General features: G+C 47.3%; 2 protein-coding genes across 3 annotated transcripts in view; one reads left to right on the forward strand and one right to left on the reverse strand.

Annotated features, from left to right (window-relative positions):
• Nucleotides 1-1,665, reverse strand: part of LOC135385178 (large ribosomal subunit protein mL41-like) — a 29,228-nt gene extending 27,563 nt beyond the window's left edge. Inside the window, exon 1 of the mRNA XM_064614368.1 lies at nucleotides 1,639-1,665. The gene's annotated coding sequence lies outside the window, so the exon portion shown is untranslated. The remainder of the gene's footprint in view (nucleotides 1-1,638) is intronic.
• LOC135385177 (protein Aster-B-like) overlaps nucleotides 1-12,162 on the forward strand; it is a 226,208-nt gene that overhangs the window by 23,615 nt on the left and 190,431 nt on the right. The window lies entirely within an intron of this gene.

The following is a 12,162-nucleotide window of genomic DNA, read 5'->3' on the forward strand; positions in this document are numbered from 1 at the left end:
GTGTCGTGTCTTCGCAGTCATGCACCAGCTTGTAAGCACTATTTCGCTTTTGCCGATGCTCTGAATATCCGTCGTCCGTTTTTGTCCTGTATTCCGTCGAGTAACATTCAAACAACGCCACTCTTTCGCCTTAGACTTTCGATACCGTGGTCACTGTCAATAACATTACACTATATAGTTTCGAAATCGACTGGAATGGACGCGACCGTCCGTTTAAAGGAGCAGTGAAGTGACATTTAACGCGGCTCGATACATAGCTTTCATCATCAAGAAGTCTACCAGATTCCCCCATGCACAACATTTTCGCAGTGCGGTGTATCTTTAGTGCGCATAAATAAAAAAAAAAAAGAAAGAAACGCCAGGAGAAAGCAGCCCTCGCCCCCACCCGACCTCCTCGCGCATGACGTCAGGAGACCGTGCGTAGCTGTGAGCTATTATTGGCCACAGAACTTTCGTAGGCTACTGCTTCGGCTGCGCCACATAACGAGTCACCTTATCGACCCCGTGCTAGCCAAGGTCCTGCTGAAGAGCGGGAGGTGGAGGAGGGTTCGAATCCTACCACCGGCTGCCCTGTTTGAGGTTTTTCCTGGATCTTCCGGCAGACTTATCGGACGAATGTCGGCACAGTTCCCCTTTGAAGTCAACGCAGGACGCATACTAACCCCCCTGTCCCCCACACCTTCCTGCTGTCCTCTCTCTATATGTCCACGTCTCTAGCCACTCTAGCTCATAGCCACAGTTGCTTCGCTGCGCTAACACGGAATCGAAAAAAAAAAAAAAGATCGCCCCTCCCACTGGGACTGCGAACGTCACGACTTCCCTCACTCATTTCCACGCGCTTCGAAGGAGCGGAGGTTATCTAGGCGGTGTACAGCCAAGGGCCTCGCGCCTCGAATAGCTTAGCTGCACTTGTAGCTCATGCTATTTTATGCGGAACACGCCGCAGCCCAAGACGGAAAATTTATGGAGGGCCATTTTCCTGCTCCTTTAGGATTGGATGGAACGCTTCAAGCACGTTTTCCGAGCTAAATCACGTTCAACGTTAATGTGTCCTTGTTTTACTAAAAGAGACAGCTCCCCTTTTGTACATATCCCACGTAGATTGCCCAACACCCTGCGAATCGCCTCGCTTCTGTGCAATGCGCCGAACATGCAACGCTCCTTCGGCATTGCTGACCAAATGTCTCTTATGCAAAACGAGTTCTCCGAGAATCCATATGCCTTCCGTGGTTTCTCACAGAGAATGCCCTCGATATATAAAAAGCCTGCCGATTCCTTTTTGCGTTCCACACTGTTAAAAAAAAATCTGTAATTTTACGCAGAAGTGATTGCTAACCCTGTTGCCGGAATATGTGCCGTAACATAGTTATTGCAAAAATGCACATTACACAGCTCCCGTAAGCGAATAGGATGACACTTACATTAGAGGGATATTTAACTGCGAAATCCCATTCCGGAACTGTGCGGTGTGCGCTCCGAACGGATTTTGTGCATCATATAGGTTACGGCGCACATATGCCTGCAACAGTGTCAGCAGTCACTTGTGCAGTAAAGTTACGGAAATTTTTCTTACAGTGTATACGAAGGCGTTTAGCGTCGCTTCTATGAGTTGAATCTGATTTTCGGAAACGAACGAACCTGGTGCATACACATGGCTCACCTCTGGTCAGCTCTGGAACGAAAGAAACACGTAGCAAGTGGGCTCTGACCAAAGATGTGCATCCCGTTAGCTGTGACGTCACGGAACATCTGACCAACGACAATAGTACACGTTGGAGAGCGAGGGGGATCTCGCTCTCCTTCGGCAGCTGGTAACGCGCAAGCGAGTGAAGAGGTAGAAAGGCGGAAACACTGGTGGCTACACACACAGTTATGTAGATTATACCTCACCCCACAACTACCTGTTGTACCCTTTCATCTTCTGGTGACGTTGCGTGATCGAGCGCGATTTCGCTGTTGATAGTTTGTAGAAGGGTAGAAGATCCAGTGAAAAGGGGAGGGAAATGTTAAAGGGGGTAGCCTGCACAGTAAACTTTTTTACACTTTTTTGGTCTAAATGGCTTGTCCCACGGCGCACACGTTTTTGTGTTGCCCTTACGCCCGAATCGAGGGTGTTGCCTAAACACGCTTTACTTAGGCGTATTCCTCATAAAGCACTCTTATAGCGGGAGTTCAAAAACAGAAACACCGTTAAAAGGGGAGTATTCTATTGAAAACACCTTTCAGGATGGAGTTGTTTTGTCACAAATACTCGCTCTCAAATGGCTAGTGTAATACAAGCTCCCGCGGCAGCATACCAAGACATGCAGTTCGACGTTCTTGCGCCTGTGAAAAGCACCACCCTGAACACGACAGACTTCCAGCAGTGGTTTCATCGTACAACCTAACCCGGAGCGCAATACGCCACAGGCACGCCTCGTTAGGTACCGTAGGCGTGCCGAAGCTTGAAGAGACCTGGGCAGCCTCGGTCGTCTATAGTGGCGTATCCGATGGATCATATACTGAAGTACAATTTATTGTGGGCATGTTCGTTAAGTGTAGTAGCGCGGAAAACGTCTGTAACGGTGATGGGAATTCATCTTTGCAATTAAAACGTACGCCTGCAACGAGTAAAGGATACTACTAAATTCCTTACATACTTCCCTGTCAAATACCGTGTTTTTAACTCAAGTTCTTGTTTTAATGTGATTAACTAGTAGTAACTGAGTAGAGCTGTGAAACCAGTATATTTTTTTAATTCACGGATTAAAATACCGTTTTCAACACCATATTCCCAGTTCAAATGGGGCGTCAAAAGGGCGTATAGGACGTAAACACCTCTTTCAGCACGTACACTCTTAATGATCCACATGGGATAAAACGTGGTGTATGTCAATATTGCACCTTTAGTAATGCTCTTTTTACACCATTTGCTACAGTTTGCGGGATAAGAAATGGTGTTTTTATAAGAATACACCTATATTTTGTGCGAATAAAGGTGTAAAATGATATACTGTGTGAGGACGAGGGCCGCCGATATTTCCAACAAAGACTTTTTCTGGCCGTAGTTTCGTATACTTCCGATAGTTCGGTTCCTTAGCTAGGGATCAGCGCCCTCAGCAGTTTCGTACCTGAAAATATTGCCACAATGTTACGCCGGTCTGTCGTGTGTAATTCGTGACGCAGCTGTTCAGTCATTTCACGTGCTTTCGGGTCTTAGGGGCTCCTGCCTTCACAGCTTCTCACAGTACGTGTATTTGCCTTTTCCCTATGTCTTGGCAGAGTCGATGAATGGGAAGGAGGAGACATGTCTCAGATGAAAGTTGTCTGTGCCGATGGATGGGGCCTCCCGTTCATCGTGTCCAAATGAGTTCCGACAGCTCCTCTTTGATGCCTATATATGTGAAGGCCCTTCCTGCTTCCCTTATCGTCTGCTGTGTTTCATCATCGCAACGCCCGGATCGATAACGGCCGTCCTGCGTGTACCGCCCGCTTGCGGCGGCACTTTGCGATTCTGAGACAGAAACACGTAGCAGTGATGCGTCTACTTTGCAGTTCACCGTTTTCGCTAGTGATGCCCATGTCAAACCCGCCACTGTTGAAGTATGCCGTTGCATATCTGCGAGTCGTGTTACCTCTAAACGAATACAAGTACGTAACATATGCGATATACAACGCCATTTCTCCTCGATATAATCCTTAGAAATGCAGGTTCATATAACTCCTTACAAGTCCAGCTGTGCCGCACACAGGCGTACGCGACGTTTGAAACAGACCATGAAGAGATTCCCGAAAATTTTGAGTTCTTGGTACGGAATGGTTCTCGAGGATGACCTTCATATGAAACGCTCTACGCGATTTTTGCCATATTGCTTTCCTCGGGCGCAGTTCGTGCGCAAAAAAAGACGAAAAAGAAAAAGGCGGCGACTTACCGCCCGGACACATTACCTGCAAGCGGCCTGAGGTCACTTGCATGATTTGCCATCCGCCTCCTCACTCCAAGCCAGTCCGCCAATGGGGAAGGCCACCTGCTTCTGACGTCACATCTGTAGTTGCTCCGTCGCGCCGTTAGCGGTCGCCTTTTCTGGCAGTGGTTTTTAGATACCACCTCCGTTGTTCTAGCAAATATGTTTGGTTCATGCTCCGTGTGGTATATGTATTAGCTTCCACGAATGCATTAGATATGCCTACGCAAGTTTTGAGGATCTCTTCACGGATCCTTTGGCGTCTCGACCAGGTGGCAAGCATCAGAAAACCGGCCGTGAGTGGTCGGAGCGCTTTCACAACCACTCTAACGCGTTAGCCACTGTGAACCACTCTGACCTCGATCGGATTCTTTCAGCGCCAATTGAGCTGTCGATCAATTTTCGCCCACGAGCGTCCGTGACGATAAAGTGCGACGAACCGTTCGACTGCAGCTTCGATTGTAACCCTAATGATTCTGCCCCTGCCTCACCATCCGGGGTGATACGACCAGCCACCTCCGCGCTGTCGAAACATCATCACGCCTTTCCAATCAGGGTAGAAGCTGTAAAAGTTTTCCCTAAACGGTCTCCCCAATCCATTAATCTATTTTCCCCTTTTCTGTCGTTCTGGTGCGCTGATCGAGTCCTATTGTTAGACATACAAGCCACCGCCATTGGCCTATCACGCTTTTTTTCCCCCTTCGAAGGTTGACCGTTACATGTGTAGGGAAACGGGATGACAGGAGGAGCAGGCCTCCTTTTAATGGTTCTGTGACCACCGCGACGCCTAACGGGAGTTTCGTGCGCTATATAGCCTTTTAGGGTGAATGCATGCTTGTTCCCCCGGGCAGCCATTATGTCAGCTGTAAAAATTCGCCACGAATTCGCGTACGTTCCGGATTTAAAGGGACCACGAAGACATTATAGACAATTTTGAATTATCGTCGGAACGTGCTTCTCAAGCGGAATGTACTTTTATTCGAAAAATACGCGATTTTTACCGTATTGCGTTCAGCGTGAGTGCAGTTCACGCGCAAAAATAGCGGCGAGAGGGCTCCCGACACGCCTCCAACAAGCTGCCTCACTTCACTCATGGCGAATGTTCAGAAAATCTCAGTGCTCTTTGCGCACGCATTGCATCCTGGGCGCTTGCTGAGCGGGGGAACGAAGAATAGTCCTTCACATTTCGCTTTCGCTGACCTTGACACGTCGTGGACAATGGACTGGTCGTGGAGAAATCGGAACAGCTTGGAGGCCACCCGTTCCTTTCGCTTTAGTAAACTCCCACAGCTCAAAGTGGCGCTAAGCACTCTGGGATTTTCTGAACGCGTCTATTCCGTCGCTCTCTTTTTTTCTTTTTTTGTGCTGTGCCGTGTGGTGTACCGGTGTTGGTGTGGTTTTGAAAAATCCTGTCGGCGCACGTTACACCATTTTGCTCAGCACAGCACGCGAGCATAGACCGAAAATAGAAAACCGAAACCATTCCGAAGTTCCCCGTCCATCGCCGGCGACGTCCATCGTCATATACTCACCACACAGAGGTGGATCTTAGTGTGGGTGGGGGTGGGGGGGGTGAGGTCAGGATGTCCTGACCACCCTCAATTTCATTGGTTACGTGGAGTTTCAACTGGCCTTAGTTTCAATTGACGGTAGCACCCCCCCCCCCCCCCCCCATCATGCAGGAAAATCTTGAATCCGCCTCTGCAAGAACCTCATTCATCCACGAGCGCTTCCAGAGGATGGATCGATTTCCCGGCACCTTTCTTCTTCTTCTTCTTTGTTTTTCTTTTTTTTTTCTTTTTTTTTTTTGCAGTTTGGAACGCCAGCGAAAGGAGCGTATAGAGAGAAAAGGGCGAACGGAAAAGAACGCGTGTTCCGCTCTACGCCGGCGATATTTTCGGTGTAGGGAAAGCTACACCGGTGCTGGGCTCGTCACTGTAGTGGATCGTTCTGGAGCACTCAGCGAAACGCGACGCGCGTTGCCTTGAAACGACCTGTGTAACATTCTAGCAGAACAACGACCAGTGCAATTCACTATCACATCATTTGGTCATTTCAAGTCAGTCCGCAATCGTGGAACCTCAGCCGCTTCTGACGTCAAGCTTTGCCTCGCACGTACAACGGTTGAGTCGCGGCAGTCGTACTGTTTCGGTCGTGACTTTTCCCCGAATTATTCTAACCTACGTTCGGTTTATGCTTCTCGTGGTGAGTGTTTTAGCGGCCATTGGATGAAGGAAAGGTGGAGGAAGATACTTAGAAGGTTTTGAGGATTCCTTCGGGGTTTCTCCTTTTCTCTCTTCGTATATCGTATATGACGTGTTTGGCGTTTAGGCCGCCGTTTTTAGAGACAACTATGTAGGCATTTGACGGCAGCTCCCTCTTGCGCCGGCGCTTGGGACGTACGTATTTTACATTGTTCGGAGTTTTAAGCGAACCCTCGGAAGCCCTATAGTATTGCACATTTCGAGGGAAAACCTCTACGGTTCGAAGGCTCAGAATACGCTTTCGAAGTGAACCACTGTGTGCGTTAAGTAGGCGCCCCTCTTTTGGCGCGCCCAAATCCTGAGTATGAGACACTCGGAGCGGCCACTAAACAACGAAAAGCAACTTTGGAACGCTACACTGCTCGCTCGCTGATGCCGCTTCCTGTTGTCCGCTCATGCAGTGCATAGACGGAGGTTTGTAGACGGAGGAGGACTGTAGTTTGAACCTATAGCAACGTTAGAAGAGACGACTGCGGTTGTGAAGACTTTTCCTTGTAACAGCGAAAGAAATGGAAAAGATAGAAATTTGTAACAGACACCATAGGAGTTATTTACTGTGAAGATGATTGCATGGCGTGAAGGCGTCTGCATTAAAGCACTGCATTTCAGGCGAATAACCGCCGATATCCGTATAGAAGTTGTCCACTAATAAGAAGGCATGATAACAGTTATAAAAATATTACAGTTTACGTAAATCTGATCATTGGGTAACATAGAGAGTCCGTACTCTGCTTCTGAGCCCAGACGTCGAAGACCGGTCCTGCCGCCGCTCAACAGGAACTAGGAGTCATGGAAAATCTCTAGCACTCGGGCGCTTGTCGTCTGCTTCCCCGCACTCATTTGAAACGGGAGCTCGAAAAGCGGCACGGCGTCTCACTCACTCAAGTGCGCGAAGGGCGCTTGTGTCGCGTTAAGTGAGTAGAGTCTGAGCGCACCCATTGTTTGCGTCTTCTACCAATCTCACTCTCGGGGGAAAGGCAAAATTTACTTTTACTTCGCAGTCTCGAAACACGCCCACACATAAGCAGGTAGTGGTTTTGTGTTGGTTGAGACTCCTGTACTTCTTTTTGTCGAAGGGTTTCGTAGCGTCGATAGAAAAAACAGCGATCATACATAAGAGTATTCCAGCGCCTTTCAGCAGGGTGTCGATGCCCGCACGTCTCAATGACCAGAAAAAAAAAATCTGTATGCTTTATTCGCGACTGGACAGCCAGCACAATCTTGCACCGGAAGGAAGTAGACGTCTGCGAGAAGGGACAACGCCGACATGGGCAGCCACTTTTATTTCGTCTCTGGCTATCCCGTGATTTTTAGAGCTTTCACGCTGATTGGTGTAGCGGCGAGGCCAATGCCCCCGCAGTGTAGTTTGCTCCTTATACGAGTATAGTTTCATTCATGGTTTCATCCAGGAGAAGAGAGATTCTTATATTCTTAGATTTCTTTTTCTTTCTCTTTTTCTTTCTTCTTCTTCTCCTTTTTGCGATGGCATATTCTATGGCAGTTTTCTTGTCGAACGTACCAAGTGACTTTGGCACATCGTAGTCGTGTGAATCGTGTTTATTTTTTGTATTATTTTTAACTATTGATTGATGTTCCACATTCAATTCCAATTCACTTTTACTTACTTGGGGAAAGGAGGAGTAATTTTAGGCGTGGTCGACTAATGAAGCGCCAAAATAACACAGATATAGGAGAGGAAAGACGACAATAAGCGCTACTCACAACTTCTAGTAAAATAATGTATTCGTTATTCTACTAAAAGTTGTGAGTAGCGCTTGTTGTCGTCTTTCCTCTCCTGTCTTGCGTTATTTTGGCGCTTTATTAGTCAACCATGAATAGTCACGAACTAGCCCAACTCTATACTATGGTGCAAATAATTTTAGTCATTTATAGTCGTTACAGTCTCGTTTTGGACCAAAACGCGTGGAAGTTTAGCCGAATTTTAAGGCCATTTTCAGTGCATAGGAGTAAATTTCAGGGCCGGGGGACGAAAATGGGGAGTACCGTCATTGATATCCACGGAATTAAGTAGAATTGCTCCTGTGTTTATTCGTCTTTTTTCTTTTTTCTTCTTCTTTTTAGAGGGTTCTAGCCTTCTCGTGTGAAAAGTAACAAGGTGTATAATAGCGCGTTTTTTTCTTCTTTCGTTTCTCTTTTTTTCTTCTTTTTTTTTGTGCGTACCGTTTCGAACGCGCCGTATTCCTTTGCAATATGACATTGCAGGTTCCCATCAGTGCGAAGGGTACGTCACCCGACACTGCTGGAGCGAATTAACTTTTGCGGACCTTTTCTTTCTTTGGCGTATGGTGGCATCTTCAGGAACAAATTATTGTACGTTGCGAATTCTTATTCGGAAACGGTGAACTGTGTAGACGTAGCGGCGCTTTCAAACTATTGAACGGACGTTCGTGTCAGCCAGCGCCTGTTACTTCAAACGCATGATACCGCACTGCAAATAAATAATCATGCTATATAGGACAGTCGTATTGACGTGCTGCTGCGACGCATGGTGTACTCTTGTACCGCTACGTCGAGCTGTGCGCATTTGCGCGTCCCGAACGGCAAAAAACTGAGTGGTTCTTGCCGTAATGCGCGATGCAGGGACGGTCGACTCGGTTGAAGCTCTTTGCAGGGGTCAAACATGAGGCGAGGAAGATACGCAGGTGCGTGTGTGTGTGTGATTGTCTTCTCATGGTTGGACGGGTCGGAAGCCCACACGCTGGAGAAAGAAGACGCGTGTCCTTTGTGGGTGTCCCGGGCAGTTCAGTCACTTCAAAAAGGCGGTTCAGTGAACGAGGATTGTTCGTGACTACTTTTGAGAGAAATGATGTTGCGATGCATTAAAGCACCGTGCAGAACATTCCGATCAAATGCGAAGTCAAATCTCTCTATATAGTTTAATTCTATTGACAGCCGTCTCTCCTCTTTTCTCCTGTCCCCTCTAGCACTTTGAGGTTTTTGCTCTGCAAAGCAGACACCGGTTCGGGACGAAAGTTGTAAGTTATGTTCGAGCAGTTCTGGAAAAAGCGTCGGTCGCCTTTTTCTCCGTTGCACACCCTCGTGACTTTCGCAGATGTATGTCGGGTCATTACAGAGCCGAAACATGCGATCGTATGTTGTTCGCTAATCTGTCGGAATAATGCCGGATGTTGAGCATCTGACGGAGATACCTCTCTGGAAAAATGTCAGAGTGAAATCGACCAATGAGGGAAAGTCCTTCACGACCCTGAGTGAACAGTGTCTCTGCGTTGTCCCCCTATACTCGCCCTTCAAATGTATGCCATGACGATGTTTATGCCGCTTGAGCTTCCTCAGTTGCGGAAGCAAAGCGAATTCTAAATCTAGTTTGTTGATATCTAAGTACTTTCCGGGAGAAAATTTGGCCAGGTATAGACAGTGGAACGATGTCAGATATTGTGGCGCTTGGTTTACACAGGACAACTTTATTTGATGATGATGATCGGGAGGTACAGTGAAGTGACAGTACAGCTGTGCTCAGTAAACCCGCGCTGGCTAATTAAGGTATTCGACACACTCCTCGAAATAAGATCGACTGACTGATTTTCGAACAACTTGTTCTTCCCGTACAAGTGCGACTAATTATAAATTAGAAGGTGTCTGCGGGTCTGTCTTAGTTTCGCTTCTTCACTTGACTGATCGGCGCTGGAAGAGGCCTCGCGTCTATAACAACAGCGCCACATCTGGCCCAAAAGTAAACGAGGAGGCAACGGGAAATGACGTACTTGGTCCCCGAGTGCAGTAGAAGCGCTCTTCTATAGCACCACTTCCCGACTGGCGGTTGCGCATGAAACGAACGCAACTTCCTCCCTCATATCACTTTATCGTCCGCTTCATGGAGCATGCGCCCGTCGTTCCACTTCATTCCGCTAAGTGGTAGAAAACTTTAGTACGAGCTTGGCCTGCTTATACGGCGGCACTTCTCCGAGCCGAAAGACCGAGTTCTCTGGCGAAGTTATATAGAGAGAAAGGATGACTCATGGTTGCGCGTGTGGGTTTTAAGTTGATTTGACCCGAAAGTATACCTACGTTTCTATTGTTGTTCTTTTCTGTTGAACCGGCTTAGGCAGGATTCCTACTTTTGCTGTACATTACCATTTTCAATCTCCTCTTGGTTTCCTTTCGTGCCGGTGAATGTAATCATTGGAATGCGCGTGCCACTTCGCAGCAGCATCGGCGAGAGAACTGTTGGCGTCTTATTTTTGTTACTCTTAACGTTACTTTCAGTTAATAGCAAAGTGGGGGCTTCCAGAACCCTGCAACGGAGCCATCCGGCTCACGTTAAAGGGAACCGCATGCGGAAACGTGTGTCTGAGACGGATACAGTGATGTTCGGCACCGTTTCTCGGTGTACTTGGCGAAGTTTCTCTTCCGATAGCTTATGCATATTAAATACGAATTTTAAATATTCGCACCCTTTCTTCAGCCAAGGAAGCCCCAGTGATACATAGTAACATCATTATTGCGGAAGCCAGGCACAGAGATGTGCTATAACTACTTTTTAGTAGTTTAGCTATAACTATACCTACTATAACTATATATAACTATAACTACTAACTACTGCGTCAAATTGTAGTTTAACTACTAGTGTACCTACATTACTGCTGCACTAGTTAACACTACTTTAGAACAACGAGGGTGTAGTTGTTCAACCACATTTGCAATTACTCAGGTATTTGTGCACGTCGCTATATCCCTGATCGCTTAGGAGCGCAATATCGTGTGGGCGCGTGGGGAACTAGTAGACAGTGATCTCCCACACTCGGAACAATCATAGCGCAGCACGCGCCCCTCGATACAATACTGATATAGCGATATGTCATGCAATGATACAGACATGGCCTCCAATCTGACGACGGAGGGGGCGTACGCTTTTTGAACGTGCTATGTGTGTCGATCGTTATACACCCTGATTAACGCAAAAGACGTACTCTCTGCTCATGTGCATTCGAAACAGAAAATGATTCCTGTGCGCTCTGTGCAATGCGTGCTCTCTTTATTGCAATACTTCTGTACGCTTTGCTTGCGAGTGTCTGCATGCCTGTGATGCGCAAGATGAAAACATTCTCAGGGTTGTCGCTAATAAGCATAAAAAGAAAGAGGACCGTGAGGCACACGTAACTCTAAGTCTAAAAATGCGAAGTATACCTTTTTTATGCCTCGTTAAACAGTATTTTATTAGTTAGCCTTATTAAGGGCCTTAGTTGCCCTTGCGCCACTAAACTTTCAGCTACAAAAAAAAAAAAAAAATGTCAGCTGTCCATTGGCGGGAAATCAGGGGTGTCAAGTGGTGTCGCGGAATGGAACGACGGTCTCCTCTCAGGAGTGCAATACTGGTGCGCTTCTGATACGGGAGAGCGGCGCGTCGGCCTGCTCATTCCCCACGACACCACAATGGGGTGGAACCCACTGGAGAGCCAGCCTGCGGCCTGCCCCGCACACAGGGCAGCACAAACTTTGTTACGATATATAATTTTCTTTTTCTTAGCAATTTCTATGCGTATATACTATGCTTTATTGGCGGAACAATGTATTGACAATGTATAGGAACGAACGATTTTTCATCATTTCGTAATAGACTGAAACAACTCTGAAAGCTGGAAGACTTAGACACGAATTCTTGGCACTCCATACGTCATTGACGAAAGTTCCGGCGTCTGCCGTGCCAGCGGTATTTTTTTTACAAAGCGGATAAAATACCGTACTTTATCTTGGCCAACCCTGTGTATATTTCAGTGCGCTGTGAGTACTTCGGGTTTTAGCTGCAGCTTCACAGCACGTTCAGTGTATCTGGCATGCGTGTTTGGGAGTGGCTGCAACACAAAGTACAGCAGGCCTACAGCCCTGCTTTTTTGTGTGTGTCAAAATTAATACGCCTGGCTAATTGCTAAATGACCAGCTCCCGTGGCATAGTGGTTAGGATGATCGCTTTCCAC

This window comes from Ornithodoros turicata, chromosome 2 (assembly GCF_037126465.1).
Source record: "Ornithodoros turicata isolate Travis chromosome 2, ASM3712646v1, whole genome shotgun sequence".
NCBI lineage: Eukaryota > Metazoa > Arthropoda > Arachnida > Ixodida > Argasidae > Ornithodoros > Ornithodoros turicata.